The sequence below is a fragment of the Pseudophryne corroboree genome, chromosome 12 (genome assembly GCF_028390025.1).
Source record: "Pseudophryne corroboree isolate aPseCor3 chromosome 12, aPseCor3.hap2, whole genome shotgun sequence".
NCBI lineage: Eukaryota > Metazoa > Chordata > Amphibia > Anura > Myobatrachidae > Pseudophryne > Pseudophryne corroboree.
The window spans coordinates 93,999,733-94,020,175 of record NC_086455.1 but is presented as its reverse complement, the minus strand read 5'-3'; the positions used below and the strand labels follow the sequence as shown (position 1 = coordinate 94,020,175).

At 41.5% G+C, this 20,443-nt stretch overlaps 1 protein-coding gene across 1 annotated transcript in view; it reads right to left on the bottom strand.

Annotated features, from left to right (window-relative positions):
- The window catches only part of LOC134980828 (prolactin-releasing peptide receptor-like), a 152,953-nt gene extending 133,324 nt beyond the window's left edge, over positions 1-19,629 (bottom strand). The window contains exon 1 of the mRNA XM_063947804.1: positions 19,286-19,629. The gene's annotated coding sequence lies outside the window, so the exon portion shown is untranslated. The remainder of the gene's footprint in view (positions 1-19,285) is intronic.
- Positions 19,630-20,443: the final 814 nt, after the last annotated feature.

Sequence of the window (20,443 nt, the reverse complement as noted above, 5' to 3'; positions counted from 1 at the left end):
TATGAGCGGCGACTGAAAAGGGAAAGAAGAGTGAGGGACCCCACGACAATAAGGAGGAGAAAGATACCTTTATGAACAGTTCGTGCACACTGCACATGTGAGTACCCACATACGACCTACATCTATCAATCACCATCCATAAAGACTCAAATACATCACTCTGCCTGAATTATTTCCACTATTGGAAGCTGTTCCCTCTTGTGTTTGGGATTTTATTACAGCTGTGTGAAAAGTGACTATTATTTTTGCATTCTAAAACTGGTGGACAGCGCAGTAGAAGGCGAACCATTGTATTGTGTGTGATTGTTCTTTTTGGAGATAGAGTGACATCTCCTTGTACGCCTTCACCGCAGCTGTTTGTGGGCGCAGTAGATACTCACCCCTGTGTCGTGTTTACTCCCACTACCTTACGTACTAACCCTGAAACCACTACCATACAGATGTGTCCCACTAAAGCTTTACTGTATTTGAAAAACAAAGATTTTAAAGAAGCGCCATCCATAGATCAAAGGTGCAATTATTTAAAAAAAGTATTTATTACATCATATAAAAATAATATCAGCATATAAACATTCACAATATGATGTTATAAATAATCACAATATCCACCAACTACCCCCAGCTGGAAACATATATGCCTATTTCATAAGAGAATCAATATGGTTTGTGAGAACCTTTTAGTTAATTAAAAATAAAGGAATTTGTATCATAGCTGTTGGTAAAAAAAAAAAGCGCTCTTAATAAAAATAATTGAAAAATATATAAAAAAAATTTAAAAAACATTCCAATCATGGACATCACTGCACCTGTATTGTAATACATAGGCTTCATATAGTTGGCCCCTTCGGATAACTATAAACATGCTGCATGTACTTCCAGAAAAAGTTCTAATAAATGAATTGTTGCTCCAACAGTTCCATAAATATATTACCCCTCACCTGTCGCTTAGAAAGGAATCCAGGTGGATTGCAGTATAGGAGTTAAGAGTCTCAATGCAGGAATTGTTTGTCCCTGAGTATATGGAGCCGTACTGTCAGGTACCTGTATGGAGCAGGAGTGACGGAGCCTGCCGCTTCCGTCTTTCTCAGCTGATGGCCGCTCGTGTCTGCTGAGGCAACCGCTACTGACACCGGCTTGACACTGTATAGCGCTGGAAGCTGTGTGAACCTGAAGAGATGAAGCCTGCCGCTTGTGTCTGCTGAGGCAATAGTTACTGATGCTGGCTTGTCAGTATGTATGCTGGAAGCCTAATGTTTGTCTCCAGTGCAGGGGTCCAAAATCACGTAAATTCAGGGCACTGCTTGACGCGTTTCTCAGCATTGATGTTCTTAACACGTAACCGTGCAAACACTACTGTACCCTTACCCCCCTAACTCTATACACACTATTGAACCCTTGCCCCTCTAACCTTGCACACACTATTGTACCCCGGATTACTTATTTTGAAACATATTGCATGTTACATTTCAAAATATGAAATACTGCAAAGAGACATATTCACAGGAGAGTACAAATTTATAATTTGTAGGATGGAGCTGAACACCCTAGCTCCAGCCCTGGACTTCCATCACCCTCAAGTATTGTGTAGTGCAAATATTCGTCTAGAGCAGTGGTTCTCAAACTCGGTCCTCAGGACCCCACACGGTTCACATTTTCCATGTCACCCAGCAGCTGCACTGTGTATCACCAACTGTCACATTTTAAAAATCTACAGGTGACCTGCAAAACATGAACCGTGTGGGGTCCTGAGGACCGAGTTTGAGAACCTGTGGTCTAGAGCCACGAATGTGGTGCATTCTTTGCCACCCAATTTATTTAACATATAATTCTATAAGTAAAAGCTGTTCCATCTCTAGATTTGTGTTATAACAGGTACGTAGTTATTCAGGTTAATATTGAGCATCTCCAATATTAATGGGTGGAAATGCTGGAAAATTTACAAAAACAATTGCTTGTATAAATTTGTTAAATCAATCGGATTTAACCAAGTTGTATGTAGACCATTGCCAGTTTTCCAATATTTGGGAGCAAATGGTTGGTTGTCATTTGCTCCCTTACATTACCAGATTTTTGTTCCCACCAGACAGATAGGACAGATAAATCTTTAAGCTTTAGGTAAATTATTTGGTTGTTCCAAGTCTCTTAAGATCTTCTCTGTAGAAGAATAACAAAAGGGTCTCACCACTAAGAATCTCCCAAAGACTCTTCCTTGCTAGAATTCTAAATTACCTAGCTGATCCTTTAGGAAAACTAGATAGAATACAGATTTTTTTTTCCAAATAATCTTTTACTGTAGATATACAAAGGAGACAAGATAAATTTATAGAAGGGATATAAAAGCCACAAGCTCTAAATCTCCCATATGTCATAACATATTCTATAAAGTTGAGGAAAGTGACAACAGGGCATGCCATTTCTTTTGCTACATCACAGGGGAAGTCCAATTAGTAACTTACTACCCTTTGCAGGTGATGAAAGGCTGCAGGTGCATTGATACCTATAGACAACAATGACTAACAGCAGCACTATTTAACTGCTTCAATCCTCCAGCTGATACTGTAGTACTTAAATCACGTTGTAGCAATATCGTATAAATTCTATTCACATTAGTTACAGAAAATAAGAGTCATCTTGCATTTAACTTAATTTTATTTAATTTTATTTCATATTAAGACATTACAAATTGTATTTAAAATATTTCAATTTGTACTTAAATATTTCTTGTATGGGAAATATTATTTTCACATTTAGGGGTCAACCTAAGCTACAAAAAAGAAAAGGGATCTACAAATATGTGCTGCAGATGTTGAAATTATGTAAATATATTTTAATAGTAACAACACTCTGTTTTAACAACATAGTTATTCTGCACATGACGGAACACTAGAGTGCATGAGGCTCCTGACCCTGTTTTCACCAATATTAATGAGCTGGCTGGTTACTAAGCGATACAGCAGCGGTACAAACACACAGCAGTTTATAGCACATCTATGACACAGTGTACTGGGGTAAGTGCACTGAACAGTACACACAAACAGATCTATCTATATAGATTTTTTTTTTCTTTCTTTTTTGAACTCGCAGCTTTGTTCAAATGATGTTGAGTCACAGGACTTTGAACAAAGGGCACTAGGGTAAAGCACAGCAAACAGTACAACTGATATATATATATATATATATATATATATACTGTATATATATATATATATATATATATATATAATTTTTCAGTTTTATTTAACTTGCAGCTTGTTCAAACTGCATGGATCACAGGACTTGCTTATAGATGCACATAAAGCGCACTAAAGTGAAGTGCACCAACCAGCACCAACAACAGATATACTGTATGTATGTATAGATAGATAGATAGATAGATAGATAGATAGATAGATAGATAGTTATTTTTAAAACTTGCAGCTTGGTTCAAACTGCATGGATCGCAGGACTTATACAGGTAGATGCCAGTGAACAAAGTGCACCAACCAGTACAAACAATAGATATGTATATATATATTTATTTTACTACTTTTAAACTTATAGCTCAGTTCAAACTGCATAGATCAGAGGGCTTATACATGCACGTGAACAAATCACACTAGAGTAAAGTGCACTAAACAGTGCAAACAATAGATATATATTTATTTTTATTTTAAAAACTTACCGCTCGGTTCAAACTGCATGGATCACAGGACTAATAGATGCAAGTGAACAAATCATACTAATCAATACAAACACTATACACATATATATATATATATATATATATATACACTGCTCAAAAAAATAAAGGGAACACTAAAATAACACATCCTAGATCTGAATGAATTAAATATTCTTATTAAATACTTTGCTGTTTACATAGTTGAATGTGCTGACAACTAAATCAAACAAAAATTATCAATAGAAATCAAATTTATTAACCCATGGAGGTCTGGATTTGTAGTCATACTCAAAATTAAAGTGGAAAAACACACTACAGGCTGATCCAACTTTGATGTAATGTCCTTAAAACAAGTCAAAATGAGGCTCAGTAGTGTGTGTGGCCTCCACGTACCTGTATGACCTCCCTACAATGCCTGGGCATGCTACTGATGAGGTGGCGGATGGTCTCCTGAGGGATCTCCTGGCACATCAATGTGAGCTGTGGCAAGAAGGTTTGCTGTGTCTGTCAGCGTAGTGTCCAGACCATGGAGGCGCTACCAGGAGACAGGCCAGTACATCAAGAGACGTGGAGGAGGCCGTAAGAGGTCAACAACCCAGCAGCAGGACCGCTACCTCCGCCTTTGTGCAAGGAGGAGCACTGCCAGAGCCCTGCAAAATGACCTCTAGCAAGCCACAAATGTGCATGTGTCTACTCAAATGATCAGAAACAGACTCCATGAGGGTGGTATGAGGGCCCGACGTCCACAGGTGGGGGTTGTGCTTACAGCCCAACACCGTGGAGGACGTTTGGCATTTGCCAGAGAACACCAAGATTGTCAAATTCGCCACTGGCGCCCTGTGCTCTTCACAGATGAAAGCAGGTTCTCACTGAGCACATGTGACAGACGTGACAGAGTCTGGAGATGCCAAGGAGAACATTTTGCTGCTTGCAACATCCTCCAGCATGACTGGTTTGGCAGTGGGTCAGTAATGGTGTGGAGTGGCATTTCTTTGGGGGGGCCGCACAGCCCTCCATGTGCTTGCCAGAAGTAGCCTGACTGCCATTGGGTACCGAGATGAGATCCTCAGACCCCTTGTGAGACCATATGCTGGTGCGGTTGGCCCTGGGTTCCTCTTAATGCAAAACAATGCTAGACCTCATGTGGCTGGAGTGTGTCAACAGTTCCTGCAAGACGAAAACAATGATGCTATGGACTGGCCAGCCCGTTCTCCAGACCTGAATCCAATTGAGCACATCTGGGACATCATGTGTCGCTCCATCCACCAACGCCACGTTGCACCACAGGCTGTCCAGGAGTTGGCGGATGCTTTAGTCCTGGTCTGGGAGGAGATACCTCAGGAGACCATCCGCCACCTCATCAGAAGCATGCCCAGGCATTGTAGGGAGGTCATGGAGGCACGTGGAGGCCACACACACTACTGAGCCTCATTTTGACTTGTTTTAAGGACATTACATCAAAGTTGGATCAGCCTGTAGTGTGTTTTTCCACTTAAATTTTGAGGGTGACTCCAAATCCAGACCTCCATGGGTTAATAAATTTGATTTCCATTGATAATTTTTGTGTGATTTTGTTGTCAGCACATTCAACTATGTAAAGAACAAAGTATTTAATAAGAATATTTTATTCATTCCGATCTAGGATGTGTTATTTTAGTGCTCCCTTTATTTTTTTGAGCAGTATATAAACATATACAAACAAATAACAAACCACAGCACTTGCCACCCCAGAAGCGGGGTGCAATGTCTGCACTCACCACTCATAGGGTGGGGTGCATGTATATACAAACAGAAAATTCAACACTCACCATAGTAAGCTCACTTATCCTCACAACATCAATAAATAAATTATGGGGGTTTAGTTAGTGAATTGGCCAATGCACGGAAGCCAGCAAACCGCTCGCCAAGGTACCCCACCTTCTTGCAGGTCCTACACTATCACACAGTCTTAAAAATTAAAACCTGGCAACTGTATCACACATAATATAACTGCAAATATGCCCACTAGCTTTCTATGGTGAATGCTGAATTTTATGTTTGTATATATTTACACAAATATATATATATATATATATATATATATATATATCTATACTGTATATATATATTTATTTTTGTATTTTTAAATTTGCAGCTCAGCTCAAACTGCATGGATCACAAAGCTTGTAGATGCACATGAACATAGCACACTAGAGTAAAGCACACCAACAAGCATAAACATAAGACATATATTTTTTATATTTTTATATTTAAAAACTTGCAGCTCAGTTCAAACTGCATGGATCACAGGGCTTATAGATGCACGTGAACAAACCACACTAGGGTAAGGCTTACCAACCAGTACAATTTACAGTAGAGTACAGCGCAGCATACAGCAACATGCAGCGTGCCCTCTATACACAGTAAGTTTTTTACAGCACAGCCACTTGTGAGTCCAGAGTCTCAGTACAGCCAATACAGCGGAGTATAGCACAAATTTAAGAAGCGTGCAGTATACCCCCTACACAGTCACAGCACAGCCACTACTGAGCACGGAGTCTCATTAAAGCGACTACAGCAGACCAGCCGCCGCCAGAGTGTCGATTTGTCCTCCATACACACCGGTGACTGCAGGGAGGCTCAATCGGAGCTGCCCATGGGAGCACAGGTCAGCCGCCTTCAGTTGAGAGCCCGTCCATACCGCGCCACGCAAGGTAACATCCAGCCGTTTGGACATTGCAGCCGCTTGTCAGCTCTGCACAGCCGTATTCCACCCAGCCCGGCGGTTACATCAGGCACTGCTCTCCATCCCCCGTGCAAGGGTCAGCATCGCTCCGGGCTCTCCCTCCCGTCACCAATATAGCGGCTCGTGGTTTCCGATACAGTGTATTGGCTCACATCATCATTCATTTGAGCGTTAATTCATTGCTGCAAAGGTCCTTTTCACTCCAGGACCATTGGAATGAATACTTAGTCACACACTCTCAGGACTGTTCGGGACTCTTATGGAACATGTGAGTTACATGTATGCAAATACAGACTATTAATTCATTTTAACAGTCACTAATCACGGTTGCTGTTATATTTAAAACGACACCTCCGGGGTTATATGTTATGAAATAACAGGAATATTTATTCTAGCCATAAGAACAGCATTAATTATTTAGATGTAAAGATAAGGTATTCTTATGTTGAATTGTGAACTATACTCCCGGGAGAAATGTTGTAATTATTATTACATTTTATGTATCAAAATAAATGTTTTTTACATTTGATTGTTGAGCGCAACTTGGTATATATTTTCCTAATGCAGAGGGCGGTGCCATCTGGGCGGGGGCGTGCCCGTAACGGAGATGCACCCCATTCACCAGAATGGGAGAGCGTCTCCGTCCAAGGCGCGCGTGCGTCCGCAATGGACACACTAACGGAGACACGCCCCATTCACTAGAATGGGAGAGCATCTCTGTGCATTCCCGGCGGGGCTAGGCAGATGGATTGCCTAGTTATGCCAGAGTGCACGCCTGTGATGGAGCCGCACTGGATGAGTGCGGCTCCATCTGTACTTAAATGTTAATAAATAAATTATTATATAGATGTTACAGCCAAGAATTATGAAACTTCTTGGTGTCATTGGGCCTGTCAAACAGGATTGGAAATTTTAAGCAAATTGTAATACCAAAAGCTATATTATACATTAATATTTTTTTTCCCTGTGGGGGACAACTTGTTGTAATGTTTTCACTGTGGGCCAACGTGTGTTTTTCCTGTGGGGGCCAATGTGTTTTATCTTTTGCTTGGGCAATGTTTTCATCTGCTCTTGTGTCTGAGTCACACCATGCATGCATGCACCGCAATGGTGTTTGTACAGATTTGCAGCACAGAGTCAGACACACTCACAAAGATGTGTATTAGAAATGGGTTTGGCATTCTATGTTGTTACAGGGGGTTGGCTAATCAGACGCAGAAGTAATGTAGCATGGGCATGTTGCTGAAAGAGGTTGCATATATAGATGATAATAATAATAATAATAATAATAATAATATTAATAATAATAATAATTTTATTTATATAGCGCTCTTTCTGCAACAGGACTCAGGGCACTTTACAGACATCAAAAACATCAAATTCACAAAATACAGAAGATTTAAGTAATTCAGTAAAAGACAAGCTGCACAGACATAAAAAAGAAAATCTATAGCTTGAGTAAACATAATACAGGATTGGTCTAGGCATTTTGCATAATAACTTCCATGGGTTGTGTATTCCACCCTCACAAGGTACCAGGGCCCTCATTCCGAGTTGATCGCTAGCTGCCGTTGGTCGCAGCGCAGCGGTCAGGCAAAAAATTGGCACTTCTACGCACGCGCAACGTACTTTCACAAAAGCCGATGCAGTTTCACACAAGGTCTAGCGACGCTTTTCAGTCGCACTGCTGGCCGTAGAGTGATTGACAGGAAGTGGGTGTTTCTGGGTGGTAACTGACTGTTTGCGGGGAGTGTGTGTAAAAACGCAGGCGTGCCAGATAAAAACGCAGGAGTGGCTGGAGAAACGTAGGTGTGGCTGGCCGAACGCAGGGCATGTTTGTGATGTCAAAACAGGAACAAAATAGTCTGAAGTGATCGCAAGGTAGAAGTAGGTCTGCAGCTACTCAGAAACTGCTTGAAAAAATTTTGGTGCCATTCTGCGATCCTTTCGTTCGCACTTCTGCTAAGCTAAGATACACTCCCAGAGGGCGGCAGCTTAGCGTTTGCACTGCTGCTAAAAGCAGCTAGCGAGCTATCAACTCGGAATGAGGGCCCAGGTGCGGAAGCCAAGTTAGGAACACTGATTAGAGTTACCCTGGGTGGAATAGCCTAGAATAGATAATGCAAAATGGGGTGATTGCAGCATTCTAACGCTCAGAGTATGGTCCCTACAAAACATTCAGGTCCACGTATTTTCTATCCATTCCACAAACGTACCAGATGAGGCAGCCATGTTGGGTGCACTAAGGAGGTTAAACTGTGGGAGGTGAGTGATAGACGAGCATAATGCATTTATGGGAAAATTGACACGTATGCAGTATCAGAGCCGTAACTTGACCTTTTGGTGCCCTGTGCCAGAGAGAGAATTGGAGCCCCACATTTTTCCAATAGGGCATGCCTTGTGGGGAAGGGACATGACAAGATTGATCCTAGAGAAAGCCCATGCTATTATACCCCTTCCCACATTTTATTTATATATTACACAAATCCTATTTATACCACAGTCATGCACTTAACTTGAGAGCTTGTTATTCAGTTAAAATACCTTTTTAACAAATAACACATTTCAATATACTGCCATACCCAGGATTCAAACCTATAACATGTTGAATTCTAATCAAACACCCTACTTATTGAGCTATTTGATCTTGCATAAAAACTATGAACACTATACAAAGCTACTGGTACTTTTTAAAAACAAATTCAGCATTGCTATTGAGCAGATCTTGGGGGGATGATTCATCTGCGCATAGCACATCTACAATCATTTTCTCTGACATGCGAGGGGACACCCAGCATGTCAGGACCTGCACCTCTGCACAGGTGAGAAAGCATCGCAAGGTGGCGATGCTTTCGCACCCAGCAAGTAGCTCCCTACCTGCTCCCTACCTGTGCAGCCTAGCTGGCAGTGGGTTTGAATCCCAGATATGTCAGCATCTTGAAATGTAATAAAGGACAGTGTGATTGAGTATCAAAGAAATCTCAAGTTGAGTTCATGAATGCTGTAGAGATGAGCGGGTTCGGTTTCTCTGAAACCGAACCCGCACGAACTTCATGTTTTTTTCACGGGTCCGAGCAGACTCGGATCCTCCCGCCTTGCTCGGTTAACCCGAGCGCGCCCGAACGTCATCATGACGCTGTCGGATTCTCGCGAGACTCGGATTCTATATAAGGAGCCGCGCGTCGCCGCCATTTTCACACGTGCATTGAGATTGATAGGGAGAGGACGTGGCTGGCGTCCTCTCCATTAGAAATTAGATTAGAAGAGAGAGAGAGATTGTGCAGAGTCAGACAGAGTTTACCACAGTGACCAGTGCAGTTGTTGTTAGTTAACTTTTATTTATTTTAATATAATATATCCGTTCTCTGCTATATCCGTTCTCTGCCTGAAAAAAAACGATACACAGCAGCAGCCAGTCACACAGTGTGACTCAGTCTGTGTGCACTCAGCTCAGCCCAGTGTGCTGCACATCAATGTATAAAAGGCAAAGCTTATAATAATTGTGGGGGAGACTGGGGAGCACTGCAGGTTGTTATAGCAGGAGCCCCCAGGAGTACATAATATTATATTAATTTAAAATTAAACAGTGCACACTTTTGCTGCAGGAGTGCCACTGCCAGTGTGACTAGTGGTGACCAGTGCCTGACCACCAGTATAGTAGTATATTGTTGTATGTATTGTATACTATCTCTTTATCAACCAGTCTATATTAGCAGCAGACACAGTACAGTGCGGTAGTTCACGGCTGTGGCTACCTCTGTGTCGGCAGTCGGAACTCGGCAGGCAGTCCGTCCATCCATAATTGTATTACAATATATACCACCTAACCGTGGTATTTTTTTTTCTTTCTTTATACCGTCGTCATAGTGTCATACTTGTTACGAGTATACTACTATCTCTTTATCAACCAGTGTACAGTGCGGTAGTTCACGGCTGTGGCTACCTCTGTGTCGGCAGTCGGCAGGCAGTCCGTCCATCCATAATTGTATTATTATTATAATATATACCACCTAACCGTGGTATTTTTTTTTCTTTCTTTATACCGTCGTCATAGTGTCATACTTGTTACGAGTATACTACTATCTCTTTATCAACCAGTGTACAGTGCGGTAGTTCACGGCTGTGGCTACCTCTGTGTCGGCAGTCGGCAGGCAGTCCGTCCATCCATAATTGTATTATTATTATAATATATACCACCTAACCGTGGTTTTTTTTTCATTCTTTATACCGTCATAGTGTCATACTAGTTGTTACGAGTATACTACTATCTCTTTATCAACCAGTGTACAGTGCGGTAGTTCACGGCTGTGGCTACCTCTGTGTCGGCAGTCGGCAGGCAGTCCGTCCATCCATAATTGTATTATTATTATAATATATACCACCTAACCGTGGTTTTTTTTTCATTCTTTATACCGTCGTCATAGTGTCATACTAGTTGTTACGAGTATACTACTATCTCTTTATCAACCAGTGTACAGTGCGGTAGTTCACGGCTGTGGCTACCTCTGTGTCGGCAGTCGGCAGGCAGTCCGTCCATCCATAATTGTATTATTATTATAATATATACCACCTAACCGTGGTTTTTTTTTCATTCTTTATACCGTCGTCATAGTGTCATACTAGTTGTTACGAGTATACTACTATCTCTTTATCAACCAGTGTACAGTGCGGTAGTTCACGGCTGTGGCTACCTCTGTGTCGGCAGTCGGCAGGCAGTCCGTCCATCCATAATTGTATTATTATTATAATATATACCACCTAACCGTGGTTTTTTTTTCATTCTTTATACCGTCGTCATAGTGTCATACTAGTTGTTACGAGTATACTACTATCTCTTTATCAACCAGTGTACAGTGCGGTAGTTCACGGCTGTGGCTACCTCTGTGTCGGCAGTCGGCAGGCAGTCCGTCCATCCATAATTGTATTATTATTATAATATATACCACCTAACCGTGTTTTTTTTTTCATTCTTTATACCGTCGTCATAGTGTCATACTAGTTGTTACGAGTATACTACTATCTCTTTATCAACCAGTGTACAGTGCGGTAGTTCACGGCTGTGGCTACCTCTGTGTCGGCAGTCGGCAGGCAGTCCGTCCATCCATAATTGTATTATTATTATAATATATACCACCTAACCGTGGTTTTTTTTTCATTCTTTATACCGTCGTCATAGTGTCATACTAGTTGTTACGAGTATACTACTATCTCTTTATCAACCAGTGTACAGTGCGGTAGTTCACGGCTGTGGCTACCTCTGTGTCGGCAGTCGGCAGGCAGTCCGTCCATCCATAATTGTATTATTATTATAATATATACCACCTAACCGTGGTTTTTTTTTCATTCTTTATACCGTCGTCATAGTGTCATACTAGTTGTTACGAGTATACTACTATCTCTTTATCAACCAGTGTACAGTGCGGTAGTTCACGGCTGTGGCTACCTCTGTGTCGGAACTCGGCAGGCAGTCCGTCCATCCATAATTGTATTATATACCACCTAACCGTGGTTTTTTTATACCACCTAACCGTGGCAGTCCGTCCATAATTGTATACTAGTATCCAATCCATCCATCTCCATTGTTTACCTGAGGTGCCTTTTAGTTCTGCCTATAAAATATGGAGAACAAAAAAGTTGAGGTTCCAAAATTAGGGAAAGATCAAGATCCACTTCCACCTCGTGCTGAAGCTGCTGCCACTAGTCATGGCCGAGACGATGAAATGCCAGCAACGTCGTCTGCCAAGGCCGATGCCCAATGTCATAGTACAGAGCATGTCAAATCCAAAACACCAAATATCAGAAAAAAAAGGACTCCAAAACCTAAAATAAAATTGTCGGAGGAGAAGCGTAAACTTGCCAATATGCCATTTACCACACGGAGTGGCAAGGAACGGCTGAGGCCCTGGCCTATGTTCATGGCTAGTGGTTCAGCTTCACATGAGGATGGAAGCACTCAGCCTCTCGCTAGAAAAATGAAAAGACTCAAGCTGGCAAAAGCAGCACAGCAAAGAACTGTGCATTCTTCGAAATCCCAAATCCGAATTCCGAGCCCACCCGCTGGCGGTGATGCAGGGCAGTCTGGAGCGACTGCTGATGCTGACATCTGGTCCGGACTGAAGGACCTGACAACCATTACGGACATGTCGTCTACTGTCACTGCATATGATTCTCTCACCATTGATAGAATGGTGGAGGATTATATGAGTGACCGCATCCAAGTAGGCACGTCACACAGTCCGTACTTATACTGGCAGGAAAAAGAGGCAATTTGGAGGCCCTTGCACAAACTGGCTTTATTCTACCTAAGTTGCCCTCCCACAAGTGTGTACTCCGAAAGAGTGTTTAGTGCCGCCGCTCACCTTGTCAGCAATCGGCGTACGAGGTTACATCCAGAAAATGTGGAGAAGATGATGTTCATTAAAATGAATTATAATCAATTCCTCCGCGGAGACATTGACCAGCAGCAATTGCCTCCACAAAGTACACAGGGAGCTGACATGGTGGATTCCAGTGGGGACGAATTGATAATCTGTGAGGAGGGGGATGTACACGGTGATATATCGGAGGATGATGATGAGGTGGACATCTTGCCTCTGTAGAGCCAGTTTGTGCAAGGAGAGATTAATTGCTTCTTTTTTGGTGGGGGTCCAAACCAACCCGTCATTTCAGTCACAGTCGTGTGGCAGACCCTGTCACTGAAATGATGGGTTGGTTAAAGTGTGCATGTCCTGTTTTGTTTATACAACATAAGGGTGGGTGGGAAGGGCCCAAGGACAATTCCATCTTGCACCTCTTTTTTCTTTTATTTTTCTTTGCGTCATGTGCTGTTTGGGGAGGGTTTTTTGGAAGGGACATCCTGCGTGACACTGCAGTGCCACTCCTAGATGGGCCCGGTGTTTGTGTCGGCCACTAGGGTCGCTTATCTTTCTCACACAGTCAGCTACCTCATTGCGCCTCTTTTTTTCTTTGCGTCATGTGCTGTTTGGGGAGGGTTTTTTGGAAGGGACATCCTGCGTGACACTGCAGTGCCACTCCTAGATGGGCCCGGTGTTTGTGTCGGCCACTAGGGTCGCTTATCTTTCTCACACAGTCAGCTACCTCATTGCGCCTCTTTTTTTCTTTGCGTCATGTGCTGTTTGGGGAGGGTTTTTTGGAAGGGACATCCTGCGTGACACTGCAGTGCCACTCCTAGATGGGCCCGGTGTTTGTGTCGGCCACTAGGGTCGCTTATCTTTCTCACACAGTCAGCTACCTCATTGCGCCTCTTTTTTTCTTTGCGTCATGTGCTGTTTGGGGAGGGTTTTTTTGAAGGGACATCCTGCGTGACACTGCAGTGCCACTCCTAGATGGGCCCGGTGTTTGTGTCGGCCACTAGGGTCGCTAATCTTACTCACACAGCTACCTCATTGCGCCTCTTTTTTTCTTTGCGTCATGTGCTGTTTGGGGAGGGTTTTTTGGAAGGGACATCCTGCGTGACACTGCAGTGCCACTCCTAGATGGGCCCGGTGTTTGTGTCGGCCACTAGGGTCGCTAATCTTACTCACACAGCTACCTCATTGCGCCTCTTCTTTTCTTTGCGTCATGTGCTGTTTGGGGAGGGTTTTTTGGAAGGGACATCCTGCGTGACACTGCAGTGCCACTCCTAGATGGGCCCGGTGTTTGTGTCGGCCACTAGGGTCGCTGAGCTTAGTCATCCAGCGACCTCGGTGCAAATTTTAGGACTAAAAATAATATTGTGAGGTGTAAGGTGTTCAGAATAGACTGAAAATGAGTGTTAATTATGGTTATTGAGGTTAATAATACTATGGGATCAAAATGACCCCCAAATTCAATGTTTTAAGATGTTTTTTAGGGTTTTTTGAAAAAACCACCCGAATCCAAAACACACCCGAATCCGACAAAAAAAATTCGGTGAGGTTTTGCCAAAACGCGGTCGAACCCAAAACACGGCCGCGGAACCGAACCCAAAACCAAAACACAAAACCCGAAAAATTTCAGGCGCTCATCTCTAGAATGCTGTATAGGTATTAGCGACAGAAGGGGTCAGGTTAGGAGACAGGGTCGATTAGGAGATGCTAGGCTTTGAAAAGGGGTGACGCTGCAAGTGAAAGTAATTAAAACATATAATTGACAAGTGCCACCAACAGTGCCCCCTATCCTGCAGCGCTATGTGCGGTGCCCCCTCTGCATACATCTAGTTAACCTTGTATGCAAAGATCTACGTGAAGCCAACGAACCATCCAAGGCAGTCACCTAGGGTGCACTGCATACGTTGCTGCTGGCAGGGTGTGCAATCAGGGGGGGTACACATTACAGGAATAGCACACAGCAGTAGTACTCAGTAAGAAGAAGAAGAAGAAGAAGAAGAAGAAGAAGAAGAAGAAGAAGAAGAAGAAGAAGAAGAAAACATAGAACACATTTACAAGTAACCAAAGCTAACAGAAGGAGGAAAACTATGGGGGTCATTCCGACCCGATCGCACGCTGCGCATCCTCACAGCCATGCAATCGGGTCGGAACCGCGTATACGCAGCAGCCACATTGCGCAGGCGTGTTGTTGCTCAGCGACAGCCGTTGCCAGGCAGCGACGCCCTAGCGAGGAAAGCGGTCACAGCGGCGACCGTAAGAAGATTGACAGGAGGAAGGTGGAACCGGGCAGCAAGTCACCATTTTTGGGGAGTGGTGAGTCCAATGCAGACGTGTCAAGGTGTTTGGAGGGCGAATGTCTGACGTCAGTTCCGGGACCTGCATCACTGGATCGATCACACAGGTAAGTAACTCTTACCCTGGTCTTCTTTTACAGGAAACTTTTTTTGCATAGCAGGGCTGCACAAGTGTTCGCAGCCCTGCTATGCAGAAATACACTCTACCATAGGCGGGATCTAGTTGATCGCACGGGCAGCAAAAAGTTGCTACATGCGATCAACTCGGAATGACCCTCTATATAGCAACATTATTTTGATAAAATGATAAATGTTAGGGTCTCATGGGAGCAGTGCGGGTGGGTGTGAGAACATTAATGTCTGATGGAAATGTCCCTGCTGAGCCTGGTCCTGAGCCTAGATGTTCAATTGCTCACATTGGAGGCCATACTCAGATGGATGATCCACACCTAGCATAGAGCTGGTGAAAGTTTCAATGGTGCGACCGATGGTGCCGTCTAAAGATGCACAAAGCATGGTTGCAGGGTCTATAGACACTAAAAGTGGGCACCTCAGACCTTGCATATTTGTATGCCCGGATGTACACCAGGGAAGGGCATTGTAGCATCATTAGCCTAAAGTCCAACTCAGACCCTATGAGGATGAATTCTTCCCCTCAACAGACCACACCCCCACACCAGACCCCACCCCCATTAGGGCTACTTCCATAAATTTCCCAGGCTGGTTTTCCTTCCCAATCTACCCCTGTCTGAATCATTAATTATAACTACTAAAGCAGAGTACAGCACAACTTTCAGCAGCGTGCCCTCCTATACAGTCACAGCACAGCTAACACATACTAAAGCAGAGTACCGCACAACTTTCAGCAGCGTGCCCTCCTATACAGTCACAGCACAGCTAACACACACTACAGCAGAGTACCGCACAACTTTCAGCAGCGTGCCCTCCTATACAGTCACAGCACAGCTAACACACACTACAGCAGAGTACAGCACAACTTTCAGCAGCGTGCCCTCCTATACAGTCACAGCACAGCTAACACACACTACAGCAGAGTACCGCACAACTTTCAGCAGCGTGCCCTCCTATACAGTCACAGCACAGCTAACACACACTACAGCAGAGTACAGCACAACTTTCAGCAGCGCACGTTAGAGTGAAATAGCGCTGAGTCATGGCCATTGTGACTTATATAGTATCCAAGTCCCACGAGAATATGATGCAGGAAGATTATGTCGCAGTGGGATCCAAGTCTCGTGACTTGGGTGGACTCGGATCCATGCTGTTTTGAGTGGTATGGATTCCATAGAATCCGGACCTCTCATTTCTTATATGAACATAGTGTAGGTAATATTATACAGTAAACCAATTGGTTCAGATAGTGAATCTAAGAGGAGGGATGAAACAAAAGGAAGGATGACCCTTAGAGATAAAGTGGAGAACTTGCCCAAACAACCAGTCAGTTTCTGTCATTTATCTAGCACAGTCTTTTAAATGACAGATGCTGGCTGATTGATTGATTGATTGATTGATTGATTGATTGATAGATTTGGCCAATTCCTATACTTTATCTCTCTCAGCTTGATACATCCCCCCACTAATGAGGTTATAGCTATAGTAAATAAAACAAGGCAGCAAGGCCAAATGAAGTTATTGGAATCTCTAAATTATACATAGATGCATAAGAGATACCTTTAGTTATACATTAACCTTGACCTTAGTAGCACCTACATTATGCAGTGTTTTACAGAGTTCAACACTAAAATGTTGGTAATTCAGATCCTATTTGTTGATTTTACTAGACTCAATTAAATGGCTTCCCTTATAGGCTACATTGTCATGGTGGAATATTGGGCAAACATGTTTCAATGGGAAAACTGCTTTTACAGGTTGAGTATCCCTTATCCAAAATGCTTGGGACCAGATGTATGTTGGATATCGGATTATTCCGCATTTTGGAATAATTGCATACCATAATGAGATATCATGGTGATGGGACCCAAGTCTAAGCACACAATGCATTTATGTTTCATATACACCTTATACACACAGCCTGAAGGTCATTTTAGCCAATATTTTTAATAACTTTGTGCATTAAACAAAGTGTGTGTACATTCACACAATTCATTTATGTTTCATATACACCTTATACACACAGCCTGAAGGTCATTAAATACAATATTTTTAATAACTTTGTGTATTAAACAAAGTTTGTGTACAATGAGCCATCAGAAATTAAAGGTTTCGCTATCTCATTCTCACTCAAACAATTCCGTATTTCGGAATATTCCGTATTTCTGAATATTTGGATATGGGATACTCAACCTGTATTATAACTCCATGAAGGAGGGTTAAATAGTTATATTTCTGAATCATTCCAGCTTCAAAGACATATGAGGCCTTTCTTACTTACCCTCTTTGTCCTTACCAGTGAGTACCAAGATGTCCAAAATAAATAGATCTACCCAACAAACCTTACATCAATTCCTTTAAATATTTCAGGGGCACAGTGGCTATCAAAGTGGTAAATTACCTGATTAGCTACAGTAATTGCTCAATATACAGTAGGCCAAAGGTTCAGCCATGGTGTAAACAACCTTTGACAGTCATAGAAAATGCCAGTTTATTAAAAATTATTTGAATGCCAATTTTACTATTGAACTACACTGCAGTTATATTTCTATATAATTTGACAATTTGCAGGCTGGCAGGACATGTATAGCTGTCCTAGGAGTGAGCAATCTTTGGAATGAAATAAAAAATAAGAAATGTGGATATTTACTGTAAAACATTTCTGTATTATTAAGGTACATTGAGCAGAAAAATAAATCCAAAAATGATCTGTTACATGGTCAAGCAAATTAGATCAATTCATTTTGAAAATGCAATATATTCAAGCTATATAGCATCAACATTGTTTACTATTTTTAGTTGGATATGTATCATAATGTTGACACAACAATGCTGACAGTTATTATGGTAATTTTGTTGAAATATCAACATTGAACATGATAACATGTTCACAATGTCAACATGTGAAATGTTGACATTCTGCATGGATAAGCAGCGGAAGATTAGAGGAGATTAGCGTTAGGCACTAGGTTGGGGATAGGCTATGGTAGGTTAAGGTTTGGCGCTAGGGGGAGGGTTAAGGGCTAGGATTACTGTCAAAAGTGATGCAGGATCTGCTGGAAGTCATTCTGATGTCATGTGACTATTTTATTTTCAGTGAATACAGTCTCTTGTGGGAATACAATCTTATTTCAAGCTATATGGAGTAAATGCAATGTGTGTGTGAATAATGTGTTTTATAGATGCTTACACCACTTTCCCTGAGACCTTAACAGCCTGATACTTGCACTGCCCTATGATGGATTAAAGGTGCACTCTATCTTTGTGTTTTCCGCTAAAACACCCCCAATCAAATATTTACATTTTGGATTACTTGTTATAGGTCATACATTTATTTTCTTGAAAGACATGGCTAATCAACTACATATACTAACAATTAACAAAACAAGCTAGACCACATTAACATAAGCACTCCAGTCCATTAATATCACTCTATGAGGTTAGCTTAGCAACCTATAAAATCTATTAAGTTAATCAAAAGACAATATCACTTATCACATTGAAAATTACGAAAATAAATCATTAAACGGCTGTCACATGTTTGAATATTCATTTTTTTCTGTATGTATCCTTATATCTGCAGTTTATTTTTAATAATGTTACTGAATTTACTTTTCATGGATAACTGTTGCTATTTCTAGTTCATTTAGTGTTACTCAATCAAACCTTGGTAAGTTCTTATACTAAAATCTAAAGATTCCAGATAAACAAACAAAATAGCTATATCCTGTGGCATTTTTTAATCATGTTTCTAACCATAATAAGGTAAGTATGTGCACATTCTTTACAGACCTTCAATACTTATCAATCTTTAATCAAAGATAGATAGATAGATAGATAGATAGATAGATAGATAGATAGATAGATAGATAGATAGATAGATAGATAGAAAAATAGAAAAAAGTTCATTTGTATTTTAACACTGGTATATATAAGCACCTAATATATCATTCATTTTAATCATTAAATGTACCAACATCATCCTAAGGTAATTATACCTTAGAAGAACAAACCTGAGAAGCATATATCTTTTCTCCCTTCTGTCAGTCACCTTCGAGACAGGAACAAGGTAATACAAAAAGAGACCTGTTGATACCATACTTACATAGCAAGCAGAAGCAGTGTTATCTACTTGTGTTCTTTGTAAGCAGAGTTCAGACAGTACAGGTGGTAAATCTGTTTCTTGAAACTTGATGGCTGAAAGATGTGGATCTCTGTGACAGCATACACTAAAAACACTCCAGAGCAGCTTTGTTCACAGACTTTGAGCTACACAGCTTTGCATGTAGAGCCAGAGATTCATTCTTTCCTTACAGAATAATCCTTTTGGTGTGAAAGTTGCCTGTCAATTCAGGGCTTCATATAGTCTAATTAAGCTCCAATCCTGCGTTCCTGTGATGTGTATAATGCTGCAAGCATCAGAGGTACAAGATCCTGTTCTCAGCCTTCACAGTAAATGCACACATTAGAGAGGGAGAGTGACTATTGTCAACTGAGCTGTCCAGAGCTTCGGTGCTGATTGCATTAGTCTTTACCCTTATCCATCTCCACTTCAATAAAACTGCATTTAACTTTAATTATCTCTTATTCGTCAAAAAGAAGTAAACACATAATTTTTTTTCTTCTAAGCTGTGTGATTTAGAATTTGTATATATAGTAGTAGCTCAGTTCATTCATAAAGAATATATACCACAAACTATTTTTCATTGAGGATAAATTACATTTCATGTCTACTCACAAAATATTGTTTTGATACTTAGTATAGCTAAAAGAGGTTTATATGTTTTTATTGTCCTGTTTTTTTAAGTAATGTTATGGTCACTATTAGATTAGCCAAACAATTTTTTATTTTCCCTTTTGTTTGTATTGCTAAATTGCAGTGACACAAGCTTCTATTTCTACCAGATTAGAACAGCGTTATTTATAGCAATCCTGCAACAGTGAATGAATTCAAACGTATCCTATGCTCTTTCTAAAACATTTTGCACTAGATTGCAGTTCATAGTTACATGCTTTTCACATAAAATGGGCTGTAAATACTAACTACCATAACAGGGCAAAGTTGGCAATTGGTTTAAATATGAGTGCAGGGTGATTGTGACACTGTGTTAGGCAAGAAAACATGACCAGGAAAAATGTTGCAGTAGTAGAACCTTCCTTTGTATTCTAAAGGTTTGCAATATCTAGAGGGAATTATCAATAAAAGCATAATATATACAGTTTTTGTATACACACATACACAGTTTTGTTGGTTGCACTTCAA